Below are 14642 nucleotides of genomic sequence, written 5' to 3' on the forward strand. Positions count from 1 at the left end.
AGACTGTTCAGAAATGGTCAGGAAATCATTTGGGGGTGCTGGGGAGGTTACAGGGTTGGTGGGTTGGGGAGAGCTTGTGGACAGTGCCAGCCCCTGACCCATGGCTCCTGCCTCTGCCTGCTATTGGTTGTCACCCTGCCCAGCCCTACCCTGTCCTGGCCATCCCTGCCATGTGGTTAGAGGGTCTGGAAGTATGGGGGGTCTAGAGGTGGTGGAGCCTGGCAGGCAGCTAGGATCAGAGACGCTCTGACTCCCATGTCTGGAGAGGCGACCTGAGCGTGATCCTCAATGGTGGCAGGACATTTCACTGTCTACTGGCCACACAGTGGGTTGCGTCTGCAGCCAGATTCTACTGCAGTACCGTCTTAAATCAAAGTGAGGGCATATTCAATGTATTTGTTTTCCAAATGAAAACATCAAACTGAAAACAATCACCTTTTTTACAATTAATAAGAAAACAGATTGATGGGGTCAGTGAATGAAGCGTTTTACAGACACATGGTGACGCTTAAGGAAAACATGCTCCACAAAGAAGAAATAAGTTGTCACGACAACGTGACAGCTGCTCATTCTGCTGTCAGCACACAGCCTGAAGGCCACTCTCTCACTGACCTCTGAACTCTTATTGGAACACAGATCTTATCTTAGGGATGGCAGGTGAGGTAACAGTCACACACACACACACACACACATCGTAGCCCCAGGTGTGCCCACAGAGTTAATTAAATAAAAACCCATCTGCCCCTGAGTGGGCCTGACCTTTCACCTTTCAAATAACCATAAAGAAAAGAGACCCTGCAGGCAATCAGATCTCTATCCGTTACTTCTCACACTCTGTGACATTGTTCCTCAAACCTCACTAACTTACCTGATTCATCTAGTCAAGGGATTGATGGTTAGTTGAATTAGGTGTACTACCTGTGGAAGAGTTAAAATACCTGGAATGTTTGGGGTGTCATCGAGGAGAGGGTGTGGGGTGTCACCGAGGCCTATGCTCCATGAGGTATATTTTCTAATAATAAACAGATCTGACAGCCGGCCAAATTCTCACAACCTGATAGGGTCTGTGACCTCCATCTTTGTTCCCCTCTCGTACATGTCATTGGTTTCACAACAACAACAGAGATACATCGTGACCTAAACAAACTACAAAGACGAGGGTTAAAGTGGAGTAATAATGACTGAACGAACCTCCAATTCAGCTCTCTCACATTATGAAGAGTGTGATAGGAACATTATCATATTGTCAACGCCTCACTGGTATGCTGTTAGGGTCACGCAAGGAATCTGTTGTGCAGTCATAGCCGGCAGGAGTCACAGAATTCTCTCTGCGCCACCGCACGGCAAGCGGTACCGTAGCACCAAGTCTCGGTCCAAAAAGATCCTGAACAGCTTCTACCCCCAAAAGCCATAAGACCAATGAACAGTTAATTTATTTAACTAGGCAAGTCTGTTAAGAACAAATTTTTATTTTCAATGACAGCCTAGGAACAGTGGATTAACTGCCTTTTTAGGGGCAGAACGACAGATTTGTACCTTGTCAGCTCAGGGATTTGAACTTGCAACCTTTTGGTTAAGACAGATTTGTACCTTGTCAGATCAGGGATTTGAACTTGCAACCTTTTGGTTAAGAGTCCACCACTCTAACCACTAGGCTACCCTGCACCCTGATCATTGGTTACCCAGGCTATTTACATATACCCTCTCTTTTAACGCTGCTGTCACTCACTGTCTATTATCTGCGTATAGTCTCTTTTTATTCTCTGTTTTTTATTTTATTTCATCTTTATTCAACCAGTTGGCTAGTTGAGAACACCTTTATTTAACCAGGTAGGCCAGTTGAGAACACCTTTATTCAACCAGTTGGCCAGTTGAGAACACCTTTATTTAACCAGGTAGGCTAGTTGAGAACACCTTTATTTAACCAGGTAGGCTAGTTGAGAACACCTTTATTTAACCAGGTAGGCTAGTTGAGAACACCTTTATTTTAGCAGGTAGGCTAGTTGAGAACACCTTTATTTGACCAGGTTGGCCAGTTGAGAACACCTTTATTTAACCAGGTAGGCCAGTTGAGAACACCTTTATTTAACCAGGTTGGCTAGTTGAGATCACCTTTATTCAACCAGGTAGGCTAGTTGAGAACACCTTTATTTAACCAGGTAGGCCAGTTGAGAACACCTTTATTTAACCAGGTAGGCTAGTTGAGAACACCTTTATTTAACCAGGTAGGCTAGTTGAGAACACCTTTATTTAACCAGGTAGGCTAGTTGAGAACACCTTTATTTAACCAGGTAGGCTAGTTGAGAACACCTTTATTCAACCAGGTAGGCTAGTTGAGAACACCTTTATTCAACCAGGTAGGCTAGTTGAGAACACCTTTATTTATCCAGGTTGGCTAGTTGAGAACACCTTTATTTAACCAGGTTGGCTAGTTGAGAACACCTTTATTTAACCAGGTTGGCTAGTTGAGAACACCTTTATTTAACCAGGTAGGCTAGATGAGAACACCTTTATTTAACCAGGTAGGCTAGATGAGAACACCTTTATTTAACCAGGTAGGCTAGTTGAGAACACCTTTATTTAACCAGGTAGGCCAGTTGAGAACACCTTTATTTAACCAGGTAGGCTAGTTGAGAACACCTTTATTTAACCAGGTAGGCTAGTTGAGAACACCTTTATTTAACCAGGTAGGCTAGTTGAGAACACCTTTATTTAACCAGGTAGGCTAGTTGAGAACACCTTTATTTAACCAGTTGGCCAGTTGAGAACAAGTTCTCTTTTACAACTGTGACCTGGCCAAGAAATATCAAAGCAGTGTGAACAGACAACAACACAGAGTCACACATGGGATTAACAAACATACAGTCAATAACACAACAGAAATATATGTACAGTGTGTGAACAATCTTCACCTCTACCTACATGTACATGACATCAATTACCTGGACTAACCTGTATCCCCGCACATTGACTCTGAACCTCGCTATTGTTATTTTAATGTGTTACTTTAAAAAAAACTTTAGTTATGTCATGCAGGTGAAAGAGGACCCAAAAGCGACTTGGCGAAAACAGAGTCTTTAATCCAGTAAAGTAAATACAAACAAAAAACACAACTTTCACTCGAAATGACGAGGACAAACTGGAGACTCGATCTTGAACAGCAGGTGAACAGCAGGTTGCCTCGGGAAGGCACTTGAACCAGACAGACTCAGACACCTGCTCACCACGCAGCATCTGAGGAAAACACGACACGACAGGGCGATACACAAACACAGCACGGTGAATTCTAGACAAGGAACCGACAGGACAGGAACGGAACACAAAGGAAGAAATAGGGACTCTAATCAGGGGAAAGGATCGGGAACAGGTGTGGGAAGACTAAATGATTGATTAGGGGAATAGGAACAGCTGGGAGCAGGAACGGAACGATAGAGAGAAGAGAGAGCGAGAGAGTGAGAGAGGGAGGGGGAGAGAGAGGGATAGGAAGAGGGAAAGAACCTAATAAGACCAGCAGAGGGAAACGAATAGAATGGGAAGCACAGGGACAAGACAAGATAATAAATGACAAAACATGACAAGTTAATTTAGCAGATATTCTCTTACTCTGCATTGTTAATGGCTTGTAAAGTAAAGCTTTTCATGGTTAGGTCTACTGCTGTACTCGGCACTTGTGACAAATAAACATTTATTTTATTTTGGAAGATGTTTTGTGTTGGGGGTGCTTGGAGGGGGTTTGGTTTCCCATTGGTTCTGGGAATGAAGGCATACATTTCCCAACGTTATTTATTTATCCATTATTTATCCATTATTTATCATTTGTCCTAACAGGACGTTGAAACATTTTTTTTTAAGTTCTGAGAGTGGAAGTGAACATTTTGCCTTTTTTGGGGGGGGGGGGAATGTAAATGTTTATGTTGCAGGGAGGTTCTGAGAAAGTTTTTCTGTGGTTCAACAAGAGGTTATTCTGGGAAGTTTTATTCAAGTTCTTAGAACAAAAAAAAAGAAAAGTTATTTGAAGGTGAATACAGTCTGAGAACATGTTTCAATAAGATAATTAAGATTAATAACACTGCTAGCTTAGGTTAGCTGTCACAGTCATTCATTTGCTTCATCGTTAATCATGTAAACACATGTATTATTTTATAGTAACACGGCATCAGTGAGATTCACATCTGTGATCTTCTTCTCTCTGTCCGTGGAATTAGTCCAGTGCTCCACAGGATGTTGTTATTTTGTTATTTAGTCTATTCAAACAGACACTACTTCAAAGGAAACAAGCACTCATTAAGATATGATGTGGCCAATCAGTGGGCGAGGCCAACACACCTGAAACACACTTTAACAAGATAGATGAAATGAGAGAGTTTAGTTGATTCTGAGAACGGAATGTATGTTTTTAAAACCTCTTATGGATAGGGGAGACGCTAGCGTCTCAACTGGCCAATTGCCAAGGGAAATGCAGAGCGCCAGATTCAAATAAAATGCTATAAAATTCAAACTTTCGTTAAATCACACACAAGATACTCAATTAAAGCTACACTCGTTGTGAATCCAGCCAACATGTCAGATTTAAAAAATGCTTTTCGGCGAAAGCATAAGAAGCTATTATCTGATAGCCTGCACCATCTGCACCAGCAGTAAACAAATAAGTTGGTATAGCAGGCACTACACAAAATGCTGAAATCAAATATAAAACATACATTACCCTTGAAGAGCTTCTTTTGTTGGCACTCCAATATGTCCCAGAAACATCACAATTGGTCCTTTTGTTCGATTAATTCAGTCCATATATATCGAAAATGTCCATTTATAAAGCGCATTTGATCCAGCAAAAAACAGCTTACAAAAATGCAACGTCACTACAAAATATTTCAAAAGTTGCCTATAAACTTTGGCAAAAATTCCAAACTACTTTTGTAATACAACGTTAGGTATTTTTAAATGTTAATAATTGATCAAATTGTAGACGGGGCAATCTGTATTCAATACAGGAAAGAAAACAAACCTGCACTGCTTTTCAAGTCTTGCGCAACTCACAAAAGTGTCCCCAGCTCCAACCTCAACCATATTCCAAAGACTGGCGACATCCAGTGGAAGGGGTAGGAACTGTTAATAGGTTCCTATTAAATATCCAATGGCAAAGACAATATAGGGAACAGAGAGGGGGAAAAAAATAAAAAAATCTGAACAGTTAGTCCTCTGGGTTTTGCCTGCTATATAAGTTCTGTTATCATCACAGACATGATTCAAACAGTTTTAGAAACTTCAGAGTGTTTTCTATCCAAATATATGAATAGTATGCATATCTTATATTCTTGGCATGAGTAGCAGGAAGTTGAAATTGGGCACGCTATTTATCCAAAAGTGAAAATTCTGCCCCATAGCTTTAAGAGGTTTTAAATAACATTCATAGAACGTTATTTGAACGTTACAATTTTTTTCTTGTGGTTTTTAATGGAAAGTTGTTTTAACGTTCTGAGAACAGGACTCTAAATTTAACCACGAGGGAACCTGTAGAAAATGTTATTCTGAAGTGCTGGGATTCCCACAGAAGAACGTTGTTTCTTAAAGTTCCCGGGAACATTTAGAGAACGTGAATTTACATCAAACGATGAGGAAACCTGAAGGAATGGTTACGGGAAGGTTGTATGCAAAATAACCATGAGATAATCATGCTCTCACCAAGATCTAAGCAACATATGGTTCTCAGAACGTTATGTGTAAGAAGGGATGGTTCTCAGAAAATTATGTGCTAACTGGGATGGTTCTCAGAACATTATGTGCTAACTGGGATGGTTCTCAGAACGTTGTGTGCTAACTGGGATGGTTCTCAGAACATTATGTGCTAACTGGGATGGTACTCAGAACATTATGTGCTAACTGGGATGGTACTCAGAACATTATGTGCTAACTGGGATGGTTCTCAGAACATTATGTGCTAACTGGGATGGTACTCAGAACATTATGTGCTAACTGGGATGGTTCTCAGAACGTTATGTGCTAACTGGGATGGTTCTCAGAACATTATGTGCTAACTAGGATGGTTCTCAGAACAATATGTGCTAACTGGGATGGTTCTCAGAACATTATGTGCAAACTGGGATGGTTCTCAGAACATTATGTGCTAACTGGGATGGTACTCAGAACATTATGTGCTAGCTGGGATGGTACTCAGAACGTTATGTGCGAGATGGGATGGTTCTCAGAACTTTATGTGATAGCTGGGATGGTTCTCAGAACGTTATGTGTTAGAAGGGATGGTTCTCAGAACGTTATGTGTTAGAAGGGATGGTTCTCAGAACGTTATGTGCTAGCTGGGTTCTATGGATAATATTTGACCAAAATGCAAGAATATGTTTGATATTTGGTGTGTGTGCTGCCCAAATTCAGTCTGTGTTCAGACAGGAGTAAATACATCATTTTGGAAACATTATTTACATTTATGAGGGGGTGCTGCAGCACCTTCAGTGCCCCTACTTCCTGCTTCAGTGCCCCTACTTCCTGCGGCAATGTGTGCAGTAACAGATGTTGTAACTCTGACATTTCGGGACTAGTTTCATGCATTACATTATTCTGAGAGCGCCTCTCTCAGATCAGACCGAGCTGAAATACAGCAGTTCTGGAGAAATGTCATGATTTAGTCCCTGGGCAGGCAGTACATTAATAGCTTCAAATAAATTGTTTTCTTTCAAGTCAGCTATGTGGATTGTTTGATTAGATAAGGTTAATGAGGAGGGCTTTCATTTGAAGAGAGTCTCATTTCAGTCATTCTTTCCCAATGGTTCCTATTTATTAAATCATTGTGAAAGGCAATACTATGTTCGTTGTTCAGACTGGTCCATACAAAACCACCAAGGGATGATTCCTAATATGACATCCATGCAGATTTTAGGGTTTGGGTTTGTATATTTTAGGGTTGGGGTTTGTATATTTCAGGGTTTGGGTTTGTATATTTTAGGGTTGGGGTTTGTATATTTTAGGGTTTGGGTTTGTATATTTTAGGGTTTGGGTTTGTATATTTTAGGGTTGGGGTTTCTATATTTTAGGGTTGGGGTTTGTATATTTTAGGGTTTGGGTTTGTATATTTTAGGGTTGGGGTTTGTATATTTTAGGGTTTGGGTTTGTATATTTTAGGGTTTGGGTTTGTATATTTTAGGGTTGTGGTTTGTATATTTTAGGGTTGGGGTTTGTATATTTTAGGGTTGGGGTTTGTATATTTTAGGTTTGGGGTTAGGGTTAGGGAATTTTAGGGTTGGGGTTAGGGTTAGTGTATTTTAGGTTTGGGGTTAGGGTTAGGGAATTTTAGGGTTGGGGTTTGTATATTTTAGGGTTGAGGTTTCTATATTTTAGGGTTTGGGTTTCTATATTTTAGAGTTAGGGTTAGTGTGTTTTAGGGTTGGGGTTAGGGTTAGTGTATTTTAGGGTTGGGGTTAGGGTTAGTGTGTTTTAGGGTTGGGGTTAGGGTTAGTGTGTTTTAGGGTTGGGGTTAGGGTTAGTGTGTTTTAGGGTTGGGGTTAGGGTTAGTGTATTTTAGGGTTGGGGTTAGGGTTAGTGTATTTTGGGGTTGGGGTTAGGGTTAATGTATTTTAGGGTTGGGGTTAGGGTTAGTGTATTTTAGGGTTGGGGTTAGGGTTAGTGTATTTTAGGGTTGGGGTTAGGGTTAGTGTATTTTAGGGTTGGGGTTAGGGTTAGTGTATTTTAGGGTTGGGGTTAGGGTTAGTGTATTTTAGGGTTGGGGTTAGGGTTAGTGTATTTTAGGGTTGGGGTTGGGGTTAGGGTTTCTATATTTTAGGGTTAGGGTTTCTATATTTTAGGGTTAGGGTTAGTGTTAGTGTGTTTTAGGGTTGGGGTTAGGGTTAGTGTGTTTTAGGGTTAGTGTGTTTTAGGGTTAGTGTGTTTTAGGGTTGGGGTTAGGGTTAGTGTGTTTTAGGGTTGGGGTTGGGGTTAGTGTGTTTTAGGGTTGGGGTTGGGGTTAGTGTGTTTTAGGGTTGGGGTTAGGGTTAGTGTGTTTTAGGGTTGGGGTTGGGGTTAGGGTTAGTGTGTTTTAGGGTTGGGGTTGGGGTTAGTGTGTTTTAGGGTTGGGGTTAGGGTTAGTGTGTTTTAGGGTTGGGATTAGGGTTAGTGTGTTTTAGGGTTGGGGTTAGGGTTAGTGTGTTTTAGGGTTAGTGTGTTTTAGGGTTAGTGTGTTTTAGGGTTGGGGTTAGGGTTAGGGTTAGGGTTAGGGTTAGGGTTAGGGTTAGTGTATTTTAGGGTTGGGGTTAGGGTTAGTGTATTTTAGGGTTGGGGTTGGGGTTAGTGTATTTTAGGGTTGGGGTTAGGGTTAGTGTATTTTTGGGTTGGGGTTAGGGTTAGTGTATTTTAGGGTTGGGGTTAGGGTTAGTGTATTTTAGGGTTGGGGTTGGGGTTAGGGTTTCTATATTTTAGGGTTAGGGTTTCTATATTTTAGGGTTAGGGTTAGTGTTAGTGTGTTTTAGGGTTGGGGTTAGGGTTAGTGTGTTTTAGGGTTAGTGTGTTTTAGGGTTAGTGTGTTTTAGGGTTGGGGTTAGGGTTAGTGTGTTTTAGGGTTGGGGTTGGGGTTAGTGTGTTTTAGGGTTGGGGTTGGGGTTAGTGTGTTTTAGGGTTGGGGTTAGGGTTAGTGTGTTTTAGGGTTGGGGTTGGGGTTAGGGTTAGTGTGTTTTAGGGTTGGGGTTGGGGTTAGTGTGTTTTAGGGTTGGGGTTAGGGTTAGTGTGTTTTAGGGTTGGGATTAGGGTTAGTGTGTTTTAGGGTTGGGGTTAGGGTTAGTGTGTTTTAGGGTTAGTGTGTTTTAGGGTTAGTGTGTTTTAGGGTTGGGGTTAGGGTTAGTGTGTTTTAGGGTTGGGGTTAGGGTTAGTGTGTTTTAGGGTTGGGGTTAGGGTTAGTGTATTTTAGGGTTGGGGTTGGGGTTAGGGTTTCTATATTTTAGGGTTAGGGTTTCTATATTTTAGGGTTAGGGTTAGTGTTAGTGTGTTTTAGGGTTTGGGTTAGGGTTAGTGTGTTTTAGGGTTAGTGTGTTTTAGGGTTAATGTGTTTTAGGGTTGGGGTTAGGGTTAGTGTGTTTTAGGGTTGGGGTTGGGGTTAGTGTGTTTTAGGGTTGGGGTTAGTGTGATTTAGGGTTGGGGTTAGGGTTAGTGTGTTTTAGGGTTGGGGTTGGGGTTAGGGTTAGTGTGTTTTAGGGTTGGGGTTGGGGTTAGTGTGTTTTAGGGTTGGGGTTAAGGTTAGTGTGTTTTAGGGTTGGGGTTAGGGTTAGTGTGTTTTAGGGTTGGGGTTGGGGTTAGTGTGTTTTAGGGTTGGGGTTAGGGTTAGTGTATTTTAGGGTTGGGGTTAGGGTTAGTGTGTTTTAGGGTTAGTGTGTTTTAGGGTTGGGGTTAGGGTTAGTGTGTTTTAGGGTTAGTGTGTTTTAGGGTTTTTAGGGTTAGTGTGTTTTAGGGTTAGTGTGTTTTAGGGTTGGGGTTAGGGTTAGTGTGTTTTAGGGTTGGGGTTAGGGTTAGTGTGTTTTAGGGTTGGGGTTGGGGTTAGGGTTAGTGTATTTTAGTGTTGGGGTTAGGGTTAGTGTATTTTAGGGTTGGGGTTAGTGTGTTTTAGTGTTGGGGTTAGGGTTAGTGTATTTTAGGGTTGGGGTTAGGGTTAGTGTATTTTAGGGTTAGTGTGTTTTAGGGTTAGGGTTAGTGTATTTTAGGGTTAGTGTGTTTTAGGGTTGGGGTTAGGGTTAGTGTGTTTTAGGGTTGGGGTTAGGGTTAGTGTATTTTAGGTTTGGGGTTAGGGTTAGTGTATTTTAGGGTTGGGGTTAGGGTTAGTGTATTTTAGGGTTGGGGTTAGGGTTAGTGTGTTTTAGGGTTGGGGTTAGGGTTAGTGTGTTTTAGGGTTGGGGTTAGGGTTAGTGTGTTTTAGGGTTGGGGTTAGGGTTAGTGTATTTTAGGGTTGTGGTTTTAGGGTTAGTGTGTTTTAGGGTTGGGGTTAGGGTTAGTGTATTTTAGGGTTGGGATTAGGGTTAGTGTGTTTTAGGGTTAGTGTGTTTTAGGGTTAGTGTGTTTTATGGTTGGGGTTAGGGTTAGTCTGTTTTAGGGTTGGGGTTAGGGTTAGTGTGTTTTAGGGTTGGGGTTGGGGTTAGGGTTAGTGTATTTTAGTGTTGGGGTTAGGGTTAGTGTATTTTAGGGTTGGGGTTAGGGTTAGTGTGTTTTAGGGTTGGGGTTGGGGTTAGGGTTAGTGTATTTTAGTGTTGGGGTTAGGGTTAGTGTGTTTTAGGGTTAGTGTGTTTTAGGGTTGGGGTTAGGGTTAGTGTATTTTAGGGTTGGGGTTAGGGTTAGTGTGTTTTAGGGTTGGGGTTAGGGTTAGTGTGTTTTAGGGTTGGGGTTAGGGTTAGTGTGTTTTAGGGTTGGGGTTAGGGTTAGTGTGTTTTAGGGTTGGGGTTAGGGTTAGTGTATTTTAGGGTTGGGGTTAGGGTTAGTGTATTTTAGGGTTGGGGTTAGGGTTTCTATATTTTAGGGTTAGGGTTTCTATATTTTAGGGTTAGGGTTAGTGTTAGTGTGTTTTAGGGTTGGGGTTAGGGTTAGTGTGTTTTAGGGTTGGGGTTGGGGTTAGTGTGTTTTAGGGTTGGGGTTAGGATTAGTGTATTTTAGGGTTGGGGTTAGGGTTAGTGTGTTTTAGGGTTAGTGTGTTTTAGGGTTGGGGTTAGGGTTAGTGTGTTTTAGGGTTAGTGTGTTTTAGGGTTGGGGTTAGGGTTAGTGTGTTTTAGGGTTGGGGTTAGGGTTAGTGTGTTTTAGGGTTGGGGTTGGGGTTAGGGTTAGTGTATTTTAGGGTTGGGGTTAGTGTGTTTTAGTGTTGGGGTTAGGGTTAGTGTGTTTTAGGGTTAGTGTGTTTTAGGGTTGGGGTTAGGGTTAGTGTGTTTTAGGGTTAGTGTGTTTTAGGGTTGGGGTTAGGGTTAGTGTGTTTTAGGGTTGGGGTTAGGGTTAGTGTGTTTTAGGGTTGGGGTTGGGGTTAGTGTGTTTTAGGGTTGGGGTTAGGGTTAGTGTATTTTAGGGTTGGGGTTAGGGTTAGTGTGTTTTAGGGTTAGTGTGTTTTAGGGTTGGGGTTAGGGTTAGTGTGTTTTAGGGTTAGTGTGTTTTAGGGTTGGGGTTAGGGTTAGTGTGTTTTAGGGTTAGTGTGTTTTAGGGTTGGGGTTAGGGTTAGTGTGTTTTAGGGTTGGGGTTAGGGTTAGTGTGTTTTAGGGTTGGGGTTGGGGTTAGGGTTAGTGTATTTTAGTGTTGGGGTTAGGGTTAGTGTATTTTAGGGTTGGGGTTAGGGTTAGTGTATTTTAGGGTTAGTGTGTTTTAGGGTTAGGGTTAGTGTATTTTAGGGTTAGTGTGTTTTAGGGTTGGGGTTAGGGTTAGTGTGTTTTAGGGTTGGGGTTAGGGTTAGTGTATTTTAGGTTTGGGGTTAGGGTTAGTGTATTTTAGGGTTGGGGTTAGGGTTAGTGTATTTTAGGGTTGGGGTTAGGGTTAGTGTGTTTTAGGGTTGGGGTTAGGGTTAGTGTGTTTTAGGGTTGGGGTTAGGGTTAGTGTGTTTTAGGGTTGGGGTTAGGGTTAGTGTATTTTAGGGTTAGTGTGTTTTAGGGTTAGTGTGTTTTAGGGTTGGGGTTAGGGTTAGTGTATTTTAGGGTTGGGATTAGGGTTAGTGTGTTTTAGGGTTAGTGTGTTTTAGGGTTAGTGTGTTTTATGGTTGGGGTTAGGGTTAGTCTGTTTTAGGGTTGGGGTTAGGGTTAGTGTGTTTTAGGGTTGGGGTTGGGGTTAGGGTTAGTGTATTTTAGTGTTGGGGTTAGGGTTAGTGTATTTTAGGTTGGGGTTAGGGTTAGTGTGTTTTAGGGTTGGGGTTGGGGTTAGGGTTAGTGTATTTTAGTGTTGGGGTTAGGGTTAGTGTGTTTTAGGGTTAGTGTGTTTTAGGGTTGGGGTTAGGGTTAGTGTATTTTAGGGTTGGGGTTAGGGTTAGTGTGTTTTAGGGTTGGGGTTAGGGTTAGTGTGTTTTAGGGTTGGGGTTAGGGTTAGTGTGTTTTAGGGTTGGGGTTAGGGTTAGTGTGTTTTAGGGTTGGGGTTAGGGTTAGTGTATTTTAGGGTTGGGGTTAGGGTTAGTGTATTTTAGGGTTGGGGTTGGGGTTAGGGTTTCTATATTTTAGGGTTAGGGTTTCTATATTTTAGGGTTAGGGTTAGTGTTAGTGTGTTTTAGGGTTGGGGTTAGGGTTAGTGTGTTTTAGGGTTGGGGTTGGGGTTAGTGTGTTTTAGGGTTGGGGTTAGGATTAGTGTATTTTAGGGTTGGGGTTAGGGTTAGTGTGTTTTAGGGTTAGTGTGTTTTAGGGTTGGGGTTAGGGTTAGTGTGTTTTAGGGTTAGTGTGTTTTAGGGTTGGGGTTAGGGTTAGTGTGTTTTAGGGTTGGGGTTAGGGTTAGTGTGTTTTAGGGTTGGGGTTGGGGTTAGGGTTAGTGTATTTTAGGGTTGGGGTTAGTGTGTTTTAGTGTTGGGGTTAGGGTTAGTGTGTTTTAGGGTTAGTGTGTTTTAGGGTTGGGGTTAGGGTTAGTGTGTTTTAGGGTTAGTGTGTTTTAGGGTTGGGGTTAGGGTTAGTGTGTTTTAGGGTTGGGGTTAGGGTTAGTGTGTTTTAGGGTTGGGGTTAGGGTTAGTGTGTTTTACGGTTGGGGTTGGGGTTAGTGTGTTTTAGGGTTGGGGTTAGTGTGTTTGAGGGTTGGGGTTAGGGTTAGTGTGTTTTAGGGTTGGGGTTGGGGTTAGGGTTAGTGTGTTTTAGGGTTGGGGTTGGGGTTAGTGTGTTTTAGGGTTGGGGTTAGGGTTAGTGTGTTTTAGGGTTGGGGTTAGGGTTAGTGTGTTTTAGGGTTGGGGTTGGGGTTAGTGTGTTTTAGGGTTGGGGTTAGGGTTAGTGTATTTTAGGGTTGGGGTTAGGGTTAGTGTGTTTTAGGGTTAGTGTGTTTTAGGGTTGGGGTTAGGGTTAGTGTGTTTTAGGGTTCATGTGTTTTAGGGTTGGGGTTAGGGTTAGTGTGTTTTAGGGTTAGTGTGTTTTAGGGTTGGGGTTAGGGTTAGTGTGTTTTAGGGTTGGGGTTAGGGTTAGTGTGTTTTAGGGTTGGGGTTGGGGTTAGGGTTAGTGTATTTTAGGGTTGGGGTTAGTGTGTTTTAGTGTTGGGGTTAGGGTTAGTGTATTTTAGGGTTGGGGTTAGGGTTAGTGTATTTTAGGGTTAGTGTGTTTTAGGGTTAGGGTTAGTGTATTTTAGGGTTAGTGTGTTTTAGGGTTGGGGTTAGGGTTAGTGTGGTTTAGGATTGGGGTTAGGGTTAGTGTATTTTAGGTTTGGGGTTAGGGTTAGTGTATTTTAGGGTTGGGGTTAGGGTTAGTGTATTTTAGGGTTGGGGTTAGGGTTAGTGTGTTTTAGGGTTGGGGTTAGGGTTAGTGTATTTTAGGGTTGGGGTTAGGGTTAGTGTATTTTAGGGTTGGGGTTAGGGTTAGTGTGTTTTAGGGTTAGTGTGTTTTAGGGTTAGTGTGTTTTAGGGTTAGTGTGTTTTATGGTTGGGGTTAGGGTTAGTGTGTTTTAGGGTTGGGGTTAGGGTTAGTGTGTTTTAGGGTTGGGGTTGGGGTTAGGGTTAGTGTATTTTAGTGTTGGGGTTAGGGTTAGTGTATTTTAGGGTTGGGGTTAGGGTTAGTGTGTTTTAGGGTTGGGGTTGGGGTTAGGGTTAGTGTATTTTAGTGTTGGGGTTAGGGTTAGTGTGTTTTAGGGTTAGTGTGTTTTAGGGTTGGGGTTAGGGTTAGTGTATTTTAGGGTTGGGGTTAGGGTTAGTGTGTTTTAGGGTTGGGGTTAGTGTTAGTGTGTTTTAGGGTTGGGGTTAGGGTTAGTGTGTTTTAGGGTTGGGGTTAGGGTTAGTGTATTTTAGGGTTGGGGTTAGGGTTAGTGTATTTTAGGGTTGGGGTTGGGGTTAGGGTTTCTATATTTTAGGGTTAGGGTTTCTATATTTTAGGGTTAGTGTTAGTGTGTTTTAGGGTTGGGGTTAGGGTTAGTGTGTTTTAGGGTTAGTGTGTTTTAGGGTTAGTGTGTTTTAGGGTTGGGGTTAGGGTTAGTGTGTTTTAGGGTTGGGGTTGGGGTTAGTGTGTTTTAGGGTTGGGGTTAGTGTGTTTTAGGGTTGGGGTTAGGGTTAGTGTGTTTTAGGGTTAGGGTTGGGGTTAGGGTTAGTGTGTTTTAGGGTTGGGGTTGTTGTTAGTGTGTTTTAGGGTTGGGGTTAGGGTTAGTGTGTTTTAGGGTTGGGGTTAGGGTTAGTGTGTTTTAGGGTTGGGGTTGGGGTTAGTGTGTTTTAGGGTTGGGGTTAGGGTTAGTGTATTTTAGGGTTGGGGTTAGGGTTAGTGTGTTTTAGGGTTAGTGTGTTTTAGGGTTGGGGTTAGGGTTAGTGTGTTTTAGGGTTAGTGTGTTTTAGGGTTGGGGTTAGGGTTAGTGTGTTTTAGGGTTAGTGTGTTTTAGGGTTGGGGTTAGGGTTAGTGTGTTTTAGGGTTGGGGTTAGGGTTAGTGTGTTTTAGGGTTGGGGTTGGGGTTAGGGTTAGTGTATTTTAGTGTTGGGGTTAGGGTTAGTGTATTTTAGGGTTGGGGTTAGTGTGTTTTAGTGTTGGGGTTAG

This window comes from Oncorhynchus gorbuscha, linkage group LG09 (genome assembly GCF_021184085.1).
Source record: "Oncorhynchus gorbuscha isolate QuinsamMale2020 ecotype Even-year linkage group LG09, OgorEven_v1.0, whole genome shotgun sequence".
Classification (NCBI taxonomy): Eukaryota; Metazoa; Chordata; class Actinopteri; order Salmoniformes; family Salmonidae; genus Oncorhynchus; species Oncorhynchus gorbuscha.